General features: G+C 48.8%; 1 long non-coding RNA gene across 1 annotated transcript; it reads right to left on the reverse strand.

Moving 5' to 3' along the window:
- Nucleotides 1-8,607: 8,607 nt before the first annotated feature.
- LOC135177878 (uncharacterized) lies at nt 8,608-17,175 on the reverse strand. Its single transcript, XR_010303216.1, has 2 exons — nt 16,994-17,175; nt 8,608-9,313 (listed from the first exon to the last, which is right to left on the reverse strand). It is a non-coding gene; the product is annotated as an uncharacterized LOC135177878 (long non-coding RNA).
- Nucleotides 17,176-18,627: the final 1,452 nt, after the last annotated feature.

Consider the following 18,627-nt stretch of genomic DNA (forward strand, 5'->3'; position numbering starts at 1 on the left):
CAAAGAAAAACATTTCTTTGCCATGCCTCCATGAACTCCAGAGAAAGCTGCTTTCAGGCTTCTCTTCCTGGGTATTTCAGTTTGTCCTCTTCTGTGAGGATCCTAACAAGGTTGCTTTTCCCAGACTAGCCAGGCATTTTAACTTCTCACCTTGGATGGAGCCCAAGAATCCAGTGCCAAGGTGAAAGCAAGCAGTACAGAGATCAAACAATTACACCAACATTGCCAAACAGGCATGTGTGAGGGGAGAGGGAGGGCAGCAGTGAAGCCTGAGCAGAAAAGGACACACAAGGGGCAACACCAAGGAAAATGGTAGGAATTAACTAAATAAAACCTTTCCTTCAACAATAGAGAAGAGCTTTTACCTGTGAGGGGTTTCACACTATGGACATCTGTGTTGTCTCCAAGAATCTGTTTCAGATTTCCTGGAAGCCATTCTCTGCCTCTTACCCATGATTCCAACAAGTGAAATATTCACTCCTGAAACATTATTATGGTCCTAGTGTAGGAAAAGAAGCTCTTGAGAGGAATGAGAAAAGGGAGTGACTAGTAGTGATGCAACACAAAAAGTGGCTAAGGAAATCCTGCAGAAGACCAGCAGCAAAGGTTCCTAACTCCCAAGAACAGAAGTATTTGGTCCTCCCTGGGGATGGAACTTGTGCAGGACCACCCATGCAGTCACACAGCCTTTGAAAACTCTTAGATATCTGCAAGCCCAAAGAAGCAATTAAAATAAAGTCCCAAAGTCTCCCCACATCCAGAATCATCTCCCCTGGAGCCCAGAGATGCTACAGAAGGGCTGTACCACCTGCCCAGAGCATGTGTATGCTGGTGTGAATCAAAGGCTGCAACCACCTGCACAGATGAAGTAATTCTGAGGTGGCTTTTAGTACCCTGGATGACATTGGAGCAGATCAGCCTTCAGGCAGCATCGCTTGGATGCTGCCAGCTGTGTAGACAAGGGCAAACAGGGCAGGTATTGCTTGCTGGGTACCCCTTTTTGCTCATCCTCAGGGTGCAGGAGGATGGCAGTTCTGGGTCTATATCCTCTTGTTCTAGATCCACACAAGGAAAAAGGAAGAGCTGCTGGTCCTCAGCCCTCCACTAAGTTGCTGCAGTGTGGAAAGTGTGTCCTGTCCCTCTGCTCAGGAAGAAAAGGCTCATTGGGTGTCAGGTAAAGGGGACATCAGGAGCACTGCTGCTTGGACAGATGTCAGCTCACATGTGTCACATTTTATGACAGCAGATCATATAATCATATAATCAACCAGGTTGGAAGAGACCTCCAAGATCAGCCAGTCCAGCCTATCACCCAGCCCTATCCAGTCAACTAGACCATGGCACTAAGTGCCTCATCCAGGCTTTTCTTGAAGACCCCCAGGGACGGTGCCTCCACCACCTCTCTGGGCAGCCCATTCCAATGCCAATCACTCTCTCTGCCAACAACTTCCTCCTAACATCCAGTCTACACCTACCCTGGCACAACTTGAGACTGTGTCCCCTTGTTCTATTGGTGGCTGCCTGGGAGAAGAGGCCACCCCCCACCTGGCTACAATGTCCCTTCAGGTAGTTGTAGACAGTAATAAGATCACCCCTGAGCCTCCTCTTCTCCAGGCTAAACAGGCCCAGCTCCCTCAGCCTCTCAATCCATCGGGTCCAACCCCTTCAGCTGACGCCTCTGCAGGAAGACTCAAGCACACCTCCACCAGGGCTCTTTTACCAAAACCACTAAAATATTAAATGTGAAGGGAAATTCTGAGGGAGTTGAAGGACTCTGCATGGCGCCACTCAAAGGAGACTCCCATTTCTAAAGAAACTCTATATCAACTGTCATCGGCCGAGGGGTGCATTGTCCCTTGGAGCAGTGACTGGTGCCACATAGGAGGTATTCAGTTTAAATTAACTCTCCCTCTAATACCTGAGCAAACATTTTCAGCTTGAGACTTAATATCCCTGGACATGTCTCCTGTCTCCCAGGTGAATCCCCAGATAAACAAGGTCAGCTCAGCTCCAATGCGGCTGTAAAAAGCTGTCAGTCAGCCCAGGAGGTCTGGTTGCAAGGTCAAACCAGTTCTGAAGGTTGCTGGGGCCAAGCCTGGCCTGCCACTCATTCTAAGTGCAGAAAGGTTTGTTTTCTCATTGCAATGTCAGGTATCCCAAATTTAGGATTAGCTGTTGGCCGCCACAACATTGTTCTTCCATAAAAAGATAAACACATGTACACACACATTCCAGCTCCCAAAAAAATCTGTGTGCTGAGCCTGCCTGCAGCTGAAAGCCAAAAAGAAACCTGTCCTTCAAGAGAAAAGAGATATTCTCACACTTTGTGTGACAGTTTCTGGCACACACACAAAATAAAGCCCAAAACAACAACAATCCCAAAACCAAAACCACACCAAATAAGCAAACAAAAGAAAACAAACCCCACCAAACAAAACAACCTCAAAACACAGAACCACAAAATTAAGCAGGCTGGAAAAGACCTTCGAGATCACTGAGTCCAACCTATCACCTAACCCTAACTAAACCATGGCACTAAGTGCCTCATCCAGTCTCCTCTTAAACACCTTCAGGGATGGTGGCTTCACCAACTCCCCAGACAGCCCATTCACAGTATCACAGTATCACCAAGTTTGGAAGAGTCCTCACAGATCATCAAGTCCAACCCTTTACCACAGAGCTCAAGTCTAGACCATGGCACCAAGTGCCACGTCCAACCTTGCCTTGAACTGCCCCAGGGACGGCGACTCCACCACCTCCCCGGGCAGCCCATTCCAGTGTCCAATGACTCTCAGTGAAGAACTTTCTCACCTCGAGCCTTAATTTCCCCTGGCGCAGCCTGAGGCTGTGTCCTCTCATTCCCAGCCCTGCCCAACCAACCACACCATGGCACTAAGTGCCCCAGCCAGCCTCGGCTTCAACACCTCCAGCCACAAAGACTCCACCACCTCCCTGGGCAGCCCATTCCAATGCCAATCACTCTTTCTGTGAAGAACTTATTCCTAGCATCCAGCCTAAACCTGCCCTGGCACAGCCTGAGATTGTGTCCTCTTGTTCTGTCACTGGGTGACTGGGAGAAGAGACCAACCCCTGACTGGCTACAACCTCCTTTCAGGTAGTTGCAGAGAGCATTAAGGTCTCCCCTGAGCCTCCTCTTCTCCAGGCTTAACACCCCCAGCTCCCTTAGCTACAGCTAGCAGGGCTGTGCTCCAGCCCCCTCATCAGCCTTGGTGCCCTTCTCTGGGCATGTTCATGCACCTCAACATTTTCCTGAGATACCTGAATTATAGCTCCACCAGAATAATCCACTACTGGTAAGTCTTTTTGGCCAATGGACAGAGAGCAAGGCAGTCCATCCTCCATCTTCAGGGACACATGTGGAAGTTGTGCCAGGCCAGCTGTTAAAAAGCTTGGCACAGGATGAATCCTTGGTGCCACATGGGAAATGACTGCATCATCTTCCCCAAGTCCCACCAGTTATTTCAGCTCAGGGACTGGTGTGCCACTCTGCATCATCTCTTCTCTCAGCTACACATCACTTGTGACTAGATTATGGTCTGGGAATAAGGACCCAATCAAAACAAATCACTGATATCCAGGCCAGCCTAGGCTTGATGCTCCTACTACCCTTGTGATATCAGCAACGCATCACAGGGACAGTAACCACACTCTGGGGCATAAAAAAAGGATGAAAAGACATGGTCCTCAATAAAAGGCCTCCATGGTGCTCCTCTAACCACAGCACTATTTTAAAGGGGAGAAGGGGAGGTTGTCTGTCTGGAATGAATACTGTGAAAATAAGCCCACAAGGAGAGAAATGAATCAGTCTCCATCATCAAACTCACTTGAGCTTTTGCTTCCCATCAGCTGTTGTGGAGGGCCTGTAGGCCTGAAAATAGGCTTATATATGCCTATGCTTGTCTGGACATGTTTTTCTGCCAGGACCCCTGGTTGTAAACAGGTTGTGTAAGCCTCACACACCCAGCTTGTGTCTCCCTGGGGTAAGCCCATGTGATCCCCACATTTGGGAAAGCCCAGGCAAGTAGCATTTGCCTATTATGGTAAGGTTTGGCTGACTGCCAACCTGATTGGTCATTCTAGTGGCTAATGGGTCCATTAATCTCAGCCCACATCCAATAAATAGGGGTGCACAGGTAAACAATGTGCTCAGCCACTCTGACCCTCACTTGCAGCTCAGCCACTCAAATGCTACCTTGATAGCTCAGCCGCTCAGACTCTATTGCATAGCTCCGATGCTCAGACCCTCATGCTCTGACCTGTTCACAGCTCACCTGCCTGCGTATCTTAGATGCAGAGCTCATTCAAGCCTGCCTATATATATATACATAAGGAGCCTATAGTCTCCAGCCAGCTGTGCACAACTGCACACCACTGTGTTATCAGGACCAGATCCTGCATTGCCTTTACCTATGGAGCACAGTCTCCCAGCAGCCACGCACATCCTGCATGCCTGCTGCCTGTTATTGCCTGGTAAGCGCCACTGCCGCTGAGATAACCAGGGAGCAGACTCTGGATTGTCTGCACACACACACACACGGCCTGCTAGCCGTGACAACCGTGCCAGAGACAGCATGATATTCTCCTACTACACCTGAGATCCTGCCTGCAAGAGCCCCTGGGCAACGCATCCAGAAGGAGCCAGCAGCACCCAGGAAGAGACTGCATCCCTCGCCAGGAGAACAAGGTTAGAGACCACTATTTCCCCAGAAGCTGGGAAGATTCATCCTTTCCCCTCAAGCTGGGAGGATTCCAGCCTCAAAGTCTACGGGCAGAGATCCCCTGAAGTCTGGACACTTACAATAGGCTGTGACGCAGCCCTGGAGGGTGATTACTGATTAATAAGAGTTGTGAGTAAAAGCTTTAATACCTCTGTAAATATCTGCTACCTCTGCCACAGAGCAGAATCAGCCTCAGCCCCCTGCTGGGCAAATAGTGTACAGACCCCAAATGGCATTAAGCCGCGAGGAAAACTCCTCTCTGTTTATAGTTTGAACCATTTGCTAGTTAATTAATAAGTTCCTGTACATAATTTATCCTAGAATGTTTTCATAACCGTGTGAAGAACAATTTGATATTAATATACAGTGGTTGGGGGTGGCAAGAGTTCAGAATATTGAGATTAATAAATAAATATTTTTATATAATATTATCTCGCCCCAATTAATTTCTCCCCTCTGGCAAATAGGTGTAGGTGCTGAGAATCCCCCTCCATGACATCAGCTCCAATGTTAACAGGCTTCAGCACTCTACAAGTTGGTCTGCAGTCAGTTTATGCCTTTTTTGGAAGAATCAACATTACTCCTAAACAGCCCTCTCTCTGCTCTCCCTTGGTGTTCAGATGCAGTGCTGCTGCTGTCAGTGCTTGGATGTGGTGTTTCTGCTGGGGCAGTTGCCTGGCTGGGCAGACACCACGCAGGCCAGCCCAGAGCACATGGAAAGAGCCCTGCTTGCAGCTAAAGATGTGTGTGTGTGTGTGTGTGTGTGTGTAAATTTCAGTCTGTCTCTTAGGAGGGGTGGAAAGGGAGCAGGGAGCTGGCCCCTCACCAACAAAAAGAGAAGACAAATAAGCTTCTCCTTGAAGGAATTATCAGACTGTGAACAAAAAGGCGAACCTGAAGAGACTTGTGCCAGGAATGCCTGGAGTGAGACAGGCTGACGACTGACAGCGGCACCCTCCCCTGGTTCCAGACGCTGCAGGGATCCCGTGGCAAAGAGCAGGAGAGAGATGTTTATCGCAGCCACTGCTGTCTCCACACACCGGTGGAAGCTCAGTGTCCCAGTCCTCAGTTTGTGTCATCATCCTCCAGCCACCTATGGAGGCTAAAGGACCAGGTGGACTTCACTGTGAGACCTCTGAGCAATACAGCAGCCTTCACCTGGACAGACTGGACAGATGGGCACAGACCAATGCCAAGAGTTTTAACAAGGCCAAGTGCCAGGTTCTGCACTTTGGCCACAACAACCCCATGCAGCACTACAGGCTGGGGACAGAGTGGCTGAAGAGCAACCAGGCAGAGAGGGACCTGGGGGTACTGTTTGACAGCCGACTGAACATGAGCCAGCAGTGTGCCCAGCTGGCCAAGAAGGCCAATGGCATCCTGGCCTGTATCAGGAATAGTGTGGCCAGCAGGAACAGGGGAGTCCTGCCCTGTACTCAGCACTGATTAGGCCACACCTTGAGTACTGTGTCCAGTTCTGGGCTCCTCAATTTAAGAAAGATGTTGAGGTGCTGAACATGTCCAGAAAAGAGCACCAAAGTGGTGAGGGGGCTGGAGCACAGCCCTGTGAGGAGAGGCTGAGGGAGCTGGGGGTGTTTAGCCTGGAGAAGGGGAGGCTCAGGGCAGAGCTTATTGCTCTCTACAAGTACCTGAAAGGAGGTTGTAGCCAGTTGGGGTTGGTCTCTTCTCCCAGGCACTCCATGGCATAACAAGAGGACAGTTTCAAACTGCACCAGGCAGGTTTAGGCTGGATGTTAGGAAAGAGTTCTTCACAGAAAGGGGCACAGAGTGTCTGCTCAGCAAGTTTGCTGATGACACCAAGCTGGGAGGCTGGGCTGATACAGCCGAAGGCTGGGCAGCCATCCAGAGAGACCTGGGCAGACTGGAGAGCTGGGCACAGAGGAACCAGATGAAGTTCAACAAGGACAAGTGCAGAGTCCTGCATCTGGGAAGGAATAATAAACTGCACCAGTACAGGCTGGGAGGTGATCTGCTGGAGAGCAGCCCTGTGGAGAGGGACCTGGGGGTCCTGGTGCATAACAAGTTAACCATGGCACAGCAATGTACCCTTGTGGCTAAGAAGGCCAATGGAATCCTGGGGTGTATTAGGAAGAGTGTGTCCAGCAGATAAAGGGAGGTTCCAGATCAAGGGAGATCTCCTCCCCCTCTACTCTGCACTGGTGAGACCCCATCTTGAACACTGTGTTCAGTTTTGGGCTCCCCAGTTTAAGAGGGACAGGGATCTGCTAGAGAAGGTCCCACAGAGGGCTACAAGGACGATCAGGGGACTGGAGGACATGGCTTATGAGGAGAGGCTGAGAGACTTGAGACTTCTTAGTCTGGAAAAGAGAAGACTTAGAGGGGATTTGATAAATGTTTATAAGTATCTGAAGGCTGCCCAGGAAGTGTGGGGGGGGCAGGCACTGCTCACTTGCTCCCTGTGATAGAACAAGGAGCAACGGGTGTAAATTACAGCAAAAGAGGTTCCACCTCAACACAAGGGCAAACTTCTTTACTGGAAGGGTCACAGAGCACTGGAATAGGCTTCCCAGAGAAGCTGTGGGGTCTCCTTCTATGGAGATTTTCAAGGCCTGTCTGAATGTGTTCCTGTGTGACCTGAGCTAGATTGTATTGTCCTGCTCTGGCAGGAGGGTTGGACTCTATGATCTCCTTGGGTCTCTTCCAACCCCTAACATCCTGTGAAGAAGTTCTTCACAGAGAGAGTGATTGGCATTGGAATGGGCTGTCCAGGGAAGCGATGGAGTCACCATCCCTGGAGGTGTTCAAGAGGAGGCTGGATGAGGCACTTAGTGCCATGGTTTAGTTAATTAGAAGTTAGGTGATAGGTTGGACTCGATGATCTTGAAGGTCTTTTCCAACCTGGTGAATTCTGTGACTCTGTGACTCATGCCCTTCACTAAGCAGACTCAGCAGAGGAGCTGCAAACGGCACCAGGAACTTTGCCAGTGTTCCCAGAGCAGCAGAGAGTGCAGGCCCCTTTGATGCAAAGGTGTGTGCATCTGTGCTCTTCAAGGTTGTCACAGTATCACCAAGGTTGGAAGAGACCTCACAGATCATCAAGTCCAACCCTTTACCACAGAGCTCAAGGCTAGACCATGGCACCAAGTGCCACGTCCAATCCTGCCTTGAACAGCTCCAGGGACGGCGACTCCACCACCTCCCCAGGCAGCCCATTCCAGTAGCCAATGCCTCTCTCAGTGAAGAACTTTCTCCTCACCTCAAGCCTAAAGGACCCTTCTCACCTGAAGTGCACCTCTAGTTTTGCTAATAAGGTGCTGTTTCAGTGCATATGTGACTGAGGAAAGCATCTCAGCCACCACAAAGATTTATGGGGACGCATCACCTGTATGGCTGAATACTTATGTATGACCATTTAAGCCTTGTCTCTCAAGGGAAAACAAAACTAAGAGATTGTCATCTTTGATGCCTGCTGCTCAAAAAAAACCCTAAGATTAGTTTTTAACTATGACCATTTGGTTACCCAGCTAACTGCTCAGCCTTGTAAAACTTCTACAACTGCACAGCATAAGGGATGCGGAACTGTGGCATAGCTGCAAGAGTGCTTGGGCCAGGAAAACCTTGTTTTCAGCCAAAGGAAGTGAATCATCTATGACTTAAATGAAATTGAGATGACACCATCTGCTGCCCATCCTGGAGCAAACTTCCAAAGTGATATCTCATAGTTAAAGAAATCACCAGAAAGCAAACAGACAAGAACAACTCTGCATAATGCCAAGGGTAACCACTCATCACTTGCAGGGCTAGAGTGTTCCCCAGGAAAGTTTCTCCTCCATGCTGTCTACCACAGGGACATCCTGCAGCCAGCTAACAACATCCCAAGTGATCATTTTATTCTTCCAATTTTCAAGGTACTTTAATAACTTCAAGATGAAGAAACAAGACACTGTCCTTAAACATATTTGGAATTCGAGTTTGTTTCAACACAACCCAGAACTGTGTTTTTTCAACAATTGAACTACTACTCTTTTTCAGATCCATTCAGGACCTTGTATCTAGTTACAACACTTATCCTCCTGATCTCAAAGTGGAGGATAAAATAGGCATTTCATCCTTCTGCTCCTACAGGACAGTACTGTCACAACATCAGCCACTGCTTCTAACCTGGGCTATCAATGTGTTCATATATTAGGCTTTTCTGACATTGCAACTCAGCCTAAAATATCTGATCCTCAAATTTCATCCCATTATGTCATGACCTCAACGTCCTAAAAACAAAATCAGCCAGCCACTTCACCAATTAGTCACTTCTTGCTGAGGGCTGTGAGAAACACTTTCTCCCAGACTGCTCCAGAAAGGTCTCAGGAGCTGTTGTCAGCAGCTGCTTGCTCTGTTGGAGATGGCTGCATCCACTGCAGAAGGGGAATGATTCACACAGCCACACCTTATGCATCACCACTTGACCCTCAGAGCCTTCATTCATTCCTACAGCAGCTTATGTGTAGGTGCCAGTCCATCATCTTCTCACCTCTCCACTCTTCATGAGTTTCAGCTGAATCAAGATCCACTCTCCAGCAAAAGCACCAGAGGGAGTCCTGAAAGCAGTGGTAGGGAAGCTTTGGTCAGCTCTCTTCCTCTCCCCAAAAGCTGTAACTCCACAAACCCTATGAGGAGAGGCTGAGGGAGCTGGGGTTGTTTAGCCTGGAGAAGAGGAGGCTCAGGGGTGATCTTATTACTGTCTACAACTACCTGAAAGGGCATTGTAGCCAGGTGGGGGGTGGCCTCTTCTCCCAGGCAGTCACCAATAGAACAAGGGGACAGAGTCTCAAGTTGTGCCGGGGAAAGTATAGGCTGGATGTTAGGAGGAAGTTGTTGGCAGAGAGAGTGATTGGCATTGGAATGGGCTGCCCAGGGAGGTGGTGGAGGCACCGTCCCTGGAGGTCTTCAAGAAAAGACTGGATGAGGCACTTAGTGCCATGGTCTAGTTGACTGGATAGGCCTGGGTGCTAGGTTGGACTGGATGATCTTGGAGGTCTCTTCCAACCTGGTTGATTCTATGATTCTGGAGCACAGCCTGATGGATGCTGTCACCAGTATCAACAAATGCAACACATGACTCCACACAAACTTTCTCAGAGTTTACAAAGCATCTTCCCCACCCCTCTCTCTCAACTGCTTGAGTTCAGAGATGGCCAACAACTATTAAACACATCAATGTAAATGTTAGGAGATTGCTTCTAATAGGAAACAAAAATGTTTTGAGCAAAGCTAATTGCCGGGAAATAAGGTTGTGCCAATATTTCAGTGGGGGGTTATAAATCTCTTGGTTCCTGCCTCCTTCCAGCATTAAAGTTTTACAGATGTTGCTGTCAGAAGGAGAAGAATGATTTCAGATGCTTGTTTCCACTTTACACTTAAAAAAAAAAGACATAAATATACACAACAAAATGCCAGGCAGATTTTCTTCTTGCAAGGAGACAGAAAAAAAACCCCCACACAAATCTTAACAAACAAAACAGAGGAAATCTGCACTGGGACTCCTAAAATCTTATAGCAGTACAAAATACTCAACACACTTGACAAATGCCAAACTTGAACACAAATTCAACTCAGTCAGTTGCACTGACTGCTGAAATGCTACTTCCAGTCCTCTGCTTCTTTTCACCAAACGCTCACTGTACATGGAGAGACTCTCTTGCTGAGAGCAAGACCTACTGTAAAAGAAGAAGGGGGGGGGGGGGGGGGGAAGCACTCAGCTGCACAAAGAATTTTCTCCCTGGGAAAACAGAAGCAGCATGGAGAGGACTGAAGGCAGACCCCTGCAGACCAGAGGTTAGCCCCCAGCAGAAGGTGCCTGTTGAGTTTCTCACTGCTGTATCATTTAGGATAAAGTAGGCATTAAACAGGATGGTTATGCTATGGCTCCTTCTTAGTACCACCACAAGACCTGTAGTGCCCGAGATCAGCATCCAAGCCAGGCACCACGAGTCAAGTGAGGACTTCGGTGGATTTTGGTGCCCCTGTCCAAAACTGGCACCACAAAAGACAGCTCAAATAGAGATGAGAGGATGCATTCAAAAGCACACTGATTTGCCCAGCTTTAACTCAATGAGTCGGTTTAAGATTCTCAGGTGCTACTGTTGCACAATGCAGTACCTTAATGTGACCTCTTTTTCCAGCGAAGCACAACCTGTTCCTCCTCCTTCATTTACCTTTAACTCCTTGAAGCCATCCAAAAGAGTGAAGAAGAGTGAAGGGCTCTGCTTTTCCCGTGCCCACTATCTCCAGCAATCTCCTTGAGGCTCAGTGGCATCCCTCCCACTAGCACTAGGCTTGCTTCAAACAGGCCTGACACAACCCAGGAGGCCAGAGTCTCTCCTGAAAGGCATTTAGGCTGCTTTATTTTTCCAGTCCAGCAGAAGCTGTTCCTCTCCTGCTGAGAAGCCTGGAGCTGGCTCTGAAGAAGACAGGTCTGTTCCAGATTTACATTATTTTTCCTTAAGCTCAGAGATCGTCACAGAGCTGTCTCTCATCCTGCTTTTGGCACCTTCTTGCATTTTAAACTGCTGTCATACACAAAAAAACAATCCCCTCCCAACGTTCAGACACAAGAGCATCCAGTTCAGCTCCTCTTACGTTCCCTGGACAGCAGTATGGCTTCTACAATCATGGCAGGGCTACATTTTGGACCTTTGTGGAACCCCTAGAAAATAAGCCAAGCTAGAAATAACCCACTGAGACAGAAGAGAAAGTCAAACATCACTCTTATTCAAAGAGAGGCACTCATGTCTCTGGCAGAAACCAGACAACCACCAGGTATGAAGCAGGGACACATCCATCTTAAATCTCCTGATGTATGGGTGGACCTCAGTAAAGATGGGACTGGACCACATCCATGTGACCCATGTGACCATGCTTCTTGTTTTCCTTTATGTGGGGTGAATGTCCAGCAACTGGGTGTTATACTTAGGCCCATTGCACCTGGACAAGGCAACAAACCTATCCTGAAGTGGGCCACCCTGGCACCTCTAAACTGCAGAAGCTAACATGGCATCCCCATGCATCCCTGTGCGGCAGCTCAGCACCTCCCAAGCCCTGGGCTCAGGAAGCCCACCAAGAAAGACAAGCCCTGTCACCGCCAAGCAGGGGGTCACGCCAGCTCCTTGCTGGAGTGCTGGCATGGCTGCCAGGTGTGCACCCCAGGGTGCCCATTTTGGGAGGGCTTCTCCACCCCAGCTATAAATACCAGGCCTGACTGCACGTTCCCCAGTGGCTTGCTGTGTTCTTCCACCAGATGTGCCAAGACAAGCTGATGCAAGGCTCTGTGATCGGCAGTTTGTTGGTCCCCCAGGGCCAGTGAAAGCCCCGATTAGACTTTATGGCCAACTTGAATGCACAAGGACCCAGGCTCTGTCAGGGCCACAAGCAACTGAGGAATGATTTAAGAGATGGGTCCTTAAAATTGCCAATTATTTATCTAGCTGATGACTCAGACAAGCAGTTTTACTGTCCAAACCAAGAGGGAAAACATGTGGAATTAATCAGACTGACCCTGCCTTCCCTAGCCCCCCCCCCCCCCCAAAAAAACCCAAACCAAACAATTCAAATTAACATAAAATAAATTGAAGGACACACATGATACCAAATCTGATTCATTTTCCCTTCCAGGTAGGCACTCTACATAAGTGAGATGCTTTTTGTTTCTTATTTATTACTCTTTTGGCTTTTAAAGGACAATGCACAGCAGCAGAAGTTATTTCTACAAGCGCAACAAAACATCATCTCTTCACAAAGAAAGGCAGTGGATTCAACAGGCCCCTTCTAGTCATGACATTGCCACCTGAAAATAGGAATGCAATTGAAAATCATAATACACTAATGCACATTTGTTATTGCCCCAGAAATACAGCAGTTTTGGTGTCAAAAATGATCAAGGTTTTATGCCAATAGGTACCTCATAGGTGTTGTGCATTAGGAGAGACTAAAGAGAGATATGAGACACTTTGGTAGCTTGACATTGGCTGGGAGACTTGGGGCCCTCTGTCTTTTGACCTCCAGAACCTTTAGGAAAGTCACTTCAGCTCAGCTCCTCAGGAGCTGGATGCCTAATTACCATAGAGATGCGCATTTGGGGATCCTGTTGGATTTGGGAACACCTCAGAGTGATGTTACCAGCCTCCACACCCCCTTGGCCAGGATCCACGTTGTGTTAATCTCTAGTTTCAGAGGTGTCCATATGGTTAAAAGGTGCAATTTTCATTCAGAATTACAGATTCTGATGATATCTCAGCAAGTTTGCTGACGATACCAAGCTGGGTGGAGTGGCTGACACACCAGGGTTGTGCTGCCACTCAGGAAGTCTTGGACAGCATGGAGACCTGGGCAGGGAGAAACTTAAGTTCAGCAGGGGCAAGTGTAGAGATGTGCACCTGGAAAAGAACAACCCCAGGGATCAGTATAGGTTGGGGACTGATCTGCTGAAGAGCAGTGAAGAGGACTTGGGAGTCCTGGTGGATGGAAGGATGGCCATGAGCCAGCAGTGTGTGCTCTTGTAGCAAGGAAGGCCAATGCCATTCTGAGGTGTATTAGAAGGGCTGTGGTTAGTAGGTCGAGAGAGGTTCTCCTCCTTCTCTACTCTGCCCTGGTGAAGCCTCATCTGGAGTCTTGTGTCCAGTTCTAGGCCCCCCAGTTCAAGAAGGACAGGGAGCTGTTTGAGAGGGTCCAGCACAGAGCCACAAAAATGGTTAAGGAAACTGAACATCTTCCTTATGAGTAGGGCCTGAGGGAGCTGGGGCTGTTTAGCTTGGAGAGGAGGAGACCAAGGGGATGATCTCATGCATGTTTATAAATACGTAAGGGCTGAGTGCCAGCAGGATGGAGCCAGGCTCTGCTCAGTAATGCCCAGTGACAGAACAAGGGGCAATGGGTGGAAGTTGAGGCATAGGAGGTTCCATATGAACCTGAGGAAGAATTTTGTCCCTGTGAGGGTGACAGAGCCCAGAGAGGTTGTGGAGTCTCCCTCTCTGGAGGTATTCAAGAACCATCTGAATGCATTCCTGTGTGATCTGCTTTAGGTGATTCTGCTCTGGCAGTGGGGCTGGACCAGATGATCTTTTGAGGTCCCTTTCAGCCCCTGACATTCTATGATTCTGATGATATTTCATTCTCAGGAAGGGAGACTCAAGTCCCAAGCACATTAAAACAATGTGCTTAGAAACGGGTCTGAATGCTATTGCACCCAGCAATCACAGGTAAAGTGAAGTCACTTTAAACCAGATGAACCAGCACCCAGCTTCACACCAGTTCTCTTCCAACTCCTTGCACCCCTCTCCAGCACTGGCAAAGCTCACCCCCTCTCCCACGACAACACCACCCCTCCTTGGGGCTCTGGGGTTTGATGCTGAGCCAGAGGCTCCTGCTTGCCTGCCTACTACACTGCCTCCTCCTCCTCCCCACAGAGTCTCACAGATAACATCAGGCCAAAGTGATTATGTCCTCCCTGGGCCAGCAAACCAGATTTTCTGAATGACCTGTCCAGATCACCTCTCATCAGTCTCACACATCAGTTGGTGCCAGGGCTTTTCCTCTACACAAGTCACCACACACTATCCTGAAGCCAGACCTTCTCCCCCTCCTCGCATTCACCATGTCATAGCTGGAGCCATTCACTTCAGGCATGCTCCAGTGATTCAAGTCCCCACCCCAGCATCAGGTCACCCTGAAACTCGTCCTTCCACTGCACCTTTGTGTTTGCCTTGCCTTCTCAACCAGCCTTTGATTGACTTGCTTAACGACATCACTGTCAAACAGGCTGTGGTCTGGGGCCAATAAAGGGAAAAGACCACAGATCAGCAGGGAAAGATACCTGCTGTGAGAACTTATTCCATCTCTGGCAAAAGGATTATTTATCACCTGAGATGTACGCCTCCCAACAGCACCAGCCCGATGTTCTCCAGCCAGGGCTCAGCAGCAGACATCCCCAACAGCTTCCTGACAGCTGTTGGTGGGTTTGTGTTACTTATGATGAATCTTTCAAGTAGTTTCATGGTTGTGGTTTCTATCAGAGAGCAGCAAGAGCCAAATTTCTGCCTGCCTTGCCCTCACCCAGGACGTAAGGGCAACCTCAGGGGCTCCTCACACACACAGCAAGAGGGACCTGCAGCCATCCTGGGAACCCATTGGTCCTCCCCTCTGCATCAAAAAGTGCACAATTTAACAGACCACAGTGGCCTCAACTATGGATCTATTCACAAACCTGCAGACCCAGTCATCTTCCCCAGTTTCACTAAACCAAACCCTTTTTATCAGGAATAAGCCCTTGCTAGGGTCACAAGTCAGAGGCCAGGCAGAGATCAAGTGAGAACACACCTTAAAGCACAGCAGTGGACTCATACAGTGTCCCAGAGATATTTTCTTATGAGTAGAGAGCAACCAGCATTCAGGCAGACTTAAAAGATTGAGCAGCACGATGACAGCTCCCATTTCAAAGGAAAAAAGCAGAGAGAGAAGGGATTTGGCTTCAGACTGAACCTTTGTGGCAGGTGCCCATCAACAGGCACTGCAAGGTCACGTAGGCGAGGCAGCTTCTTTAAAATAATGGGACACCTTGGGGCTTTACTTACCATCAGAAAGGCTTTTTCACTCTGCTGGTTTTGGCTTCACCTCCACTTGGTGGGGCTTTAGGTGCAACACTACCAGCATCCCATAAAGAAGTGGGTTTGGGGGACCACCAATGTCTGTACGCGCAGAGATGAGATGTGCAGTGCCCAGACAGGGGCTTCATAGAGACACTTATCACAAATCTATCGCCCATGTAGGCTCTAAACCTTACAATACACAACCCAGGATTGACACTTGACTGGTGTCCTGCCCCTTCCATGTATCTGTCCTATAGAGGGGGTCAGGCTGATGCAGCCACTGTCTGTGGCTGCCAGCAGCAGCACGACGACTCTCCACAGACCCATCAATGAGAGGAAGGCTTCTGAGGACGCCACTATTAAGCACACAAACAGACACTTTCTTCTGCTCACACCATCACAAACTTACAAGCACAAAGGATCAAGTCTGGGATTTCAAGTTTGCTGAGGAACTGAGGGTTTGACCCTACAGCTGGGCACAGAGGGAGCAGCATGGGGGGCCATGCCCACAGCAGCAAATAGTTCCCATTTCTGTCATGCCTCTCAGGAGTCAGAGCCACTTTTCAAGGTAGAGAAGCCATAATGGCATCACCTGCACAAGAGAGAGCAGGGATGGTGCTGCTGTGGGCAGAGCACAATTTGGAGTCATAGCCTCTCTGCTTTGCTGCCACCACCTGCAGAGTAGAGGTCAGGGTTTACTCATGCAGCTCACCTGCCCATTACTCAGAACTTTTTAGCTCAGTTTGAAGTCAGAGCAAAAGACCAAGCACCCCAATTCCTCAGCATCACCCATGCTGATCAATGGGTAGACCTGAGCTCTGGCAGGCAAATCTTGCCATCAGCCTGATCAAACAGAGCAGTTCCTCCACCAAGTGAGGTTCACTGCCTGGCAACTCCACTTAACTGTCAGCATTTCTCTTTCACCTCTCCTCCTTCACTCACTTTCTCAGTTTGTGTTCAAGTTCTGCAGTGCAAAGACCGCATGGGAAGTTCTCCCAGGTCCTACCCAGTGAGTGGAGCTAACAACACTTCCTTCAGTCTTGCAATGCTAGCATTGGAGACAGTTGGGTATGATTTTCACTTCCTCTTTTAAACAAAGCTCCAAGAGATGATACACAAATCTGATCCTGCTCTGAAAAGAAAACAAAACAAAACTTTCCTACTCCTTGTGGTTATTGGAGAGAAACAAATGAACCAAAGGGGGGAAAAAAGGAAATCAGAAAGCACAGGGGGAAAAAATGCAAGCTTCAGATGACTTCTAACTGAATTTCATGCTCTCCAAGTGCCTGGCAGGCTTTCCAGTCACGCAGGCTTCGGGGCACCAAAGTCTCTACGAGCAACTTGAAACTCAGCTACTTGGGAGGTTTGGGGAATCGACCAGCAGGGAAAGAGAGCAGCAGCACAGCAAAGACCTGTTCCTAATGGAGACCTCTGCACAAGGCATCCTGATGATTTGTGCTCAGATTCCCCACTCTGTCTTCAGCAACACTCGATGAAATTCAAGGCAACCACTTAGCCACGCATCCTTGGCGCTGCTCAAAAACACCCCCAGCACCAGTCCCTCAAACAGCCCACAGGAGCTGGCAGCTTTGCCCCCGAGCAAACCAATGCAGTCATGACTAAACCCAGAGCTCTCACCTCTGCTCCTTCGCTGGATCCCAAAGAAGAGGGTGCAGGATCAGCACTTTCTCCCTCAAGCATGAGGTCCTGGACTCCAGTAAGCGACTCTCCTCAAACTGCTGGAGACCAGCAGGAAGCCATTTCACGAGTGCCTGTCCTTACCCATGTGGGCTGGGTTCCCAGCTGGGACCAATTAGACCAATTAGTAGCACACGGGGCTACTCTGCATTTATACTAAGGACTGTCACATGTGAGTATTTGCCAAAGGTCTTCCCTGGTTTTGTGCCTTTCAGAATCTCCTTGGTCGTCTGGGGGGGCTCTCACCTCCCTACTCTTATTCTTATCCCCCAGAGCTCACATTTTTGATGGGGCTGTGCAGTTCAGAGAGGGGAGAGCAAAGCAGATAAGGCAGGAGCTAATGAATTGCTCATGAAGGACGAAAAACAACCCAGCTAATTAAGGCTTTTCATATGCCTCGTGTCTACCGTCATTAGCTGCTTTGGTGACCCCGGGGCTGCTCAGAGAGCAGGAACCTACCTGTTCTCCAAAAAGGATTCCAAATCTTCCTTCCCCAGAGCAATTCTTATCACAGTGTCCACGAATGGATGAGTCATTTGTTAACTAATTGTCAAAACGAAGGTTATCTTTTTAAGTTATTATTATTAAAGTCACTTGTGCCTTATCACTTTAATTAGCTGATGTTCTTCTTAACTTGAAGAAACACATGTTATCTGAAGCACAATAATCTAGTCTTTAATTCTGCACTACAGATGGATGTCAGCAAGTGGGACACGACTGCTGTGACATGTCACATCCTTTAAGGAAGACTGCAGCGCATGGGACAGCAATGTGCCCTTGTGGCCAAGAAGGCCAATGGGATCCTGGGGTGCATTAAGAAGGATGTGTCCAGCAGATCAAGGAAGGTTCTCCTCCACCTCTACTCTGCCCTGGTGAGACCCCATCTTGAGTACTGTGTTCAGTTTTGGGCTCCCCAGTTTAAGAGGAACAGGGATCTGCTGGAGAAGGTCCAGCAGAGGGCTACAAGGATGATTAGGGGACTGGAGCACTGCCTGATGAGGAGATGCTAAAGGATCTGGGGCTTTTCAGTCCAGAAAAGAGAAGACTGAGAGTAGATTTAATAAATGTTTATAAATATCTGAGAGCTGGGGGTCAGGAGGGGGGGGACAGGCTCTGCTCACCTGCTCCCTGTGATGGGACAAGGAGCATTAGATGTAAGCTGCAGCACAGGAGGCTCAACCTCAACACAAGGGGAAACTTATTTACTGTAAGGGTCACATAGCACTGGCACAGGCTCCCCAGAGAGGTTGTGGAGTGTCCTTCTCTGGAGATTGGGCAAAAGGCTGTGTCAGTGTAACCTTTCCAGCTCCTCCAGTCTCCTCTTCTTTATTCTCCACCAGCCAAGGGGCCAGGCCCATCCTCTTCCCATTCTCCTACCTTGAGGTCATTTTGGGAAGCCCGAGGCTGTTACTGCTGAAGGATGCCCAGCTAGTAACTGCACAGCCATGGCTGAAGGAACAAACTAATCTATGCTTTTCCATCACAACCTGCTGGAAGGAATAATAAGATGGAAGGGCATCTAAGAGATTTTGACAAAACCCATTCATCAACAGATAAACCAATTCTGGTTTTCA

The sequence above is a fragment of the Pogoniulus pusillus genome, chromosome 8 (assembly GCF_015220805.1).
Source record: "Pogoniulus pusillus isolate bPogPus1 chromosome 8, bPogPus1.pri, whole genome shotgun sequence".
In the NCBI taxonomy this organism is placed as follows: Eukaryota; Metazoa; Chordata; class Aves; order Piciformes; family Lybiidae; genus Pogoniulus; species Pogoniulus pusillus.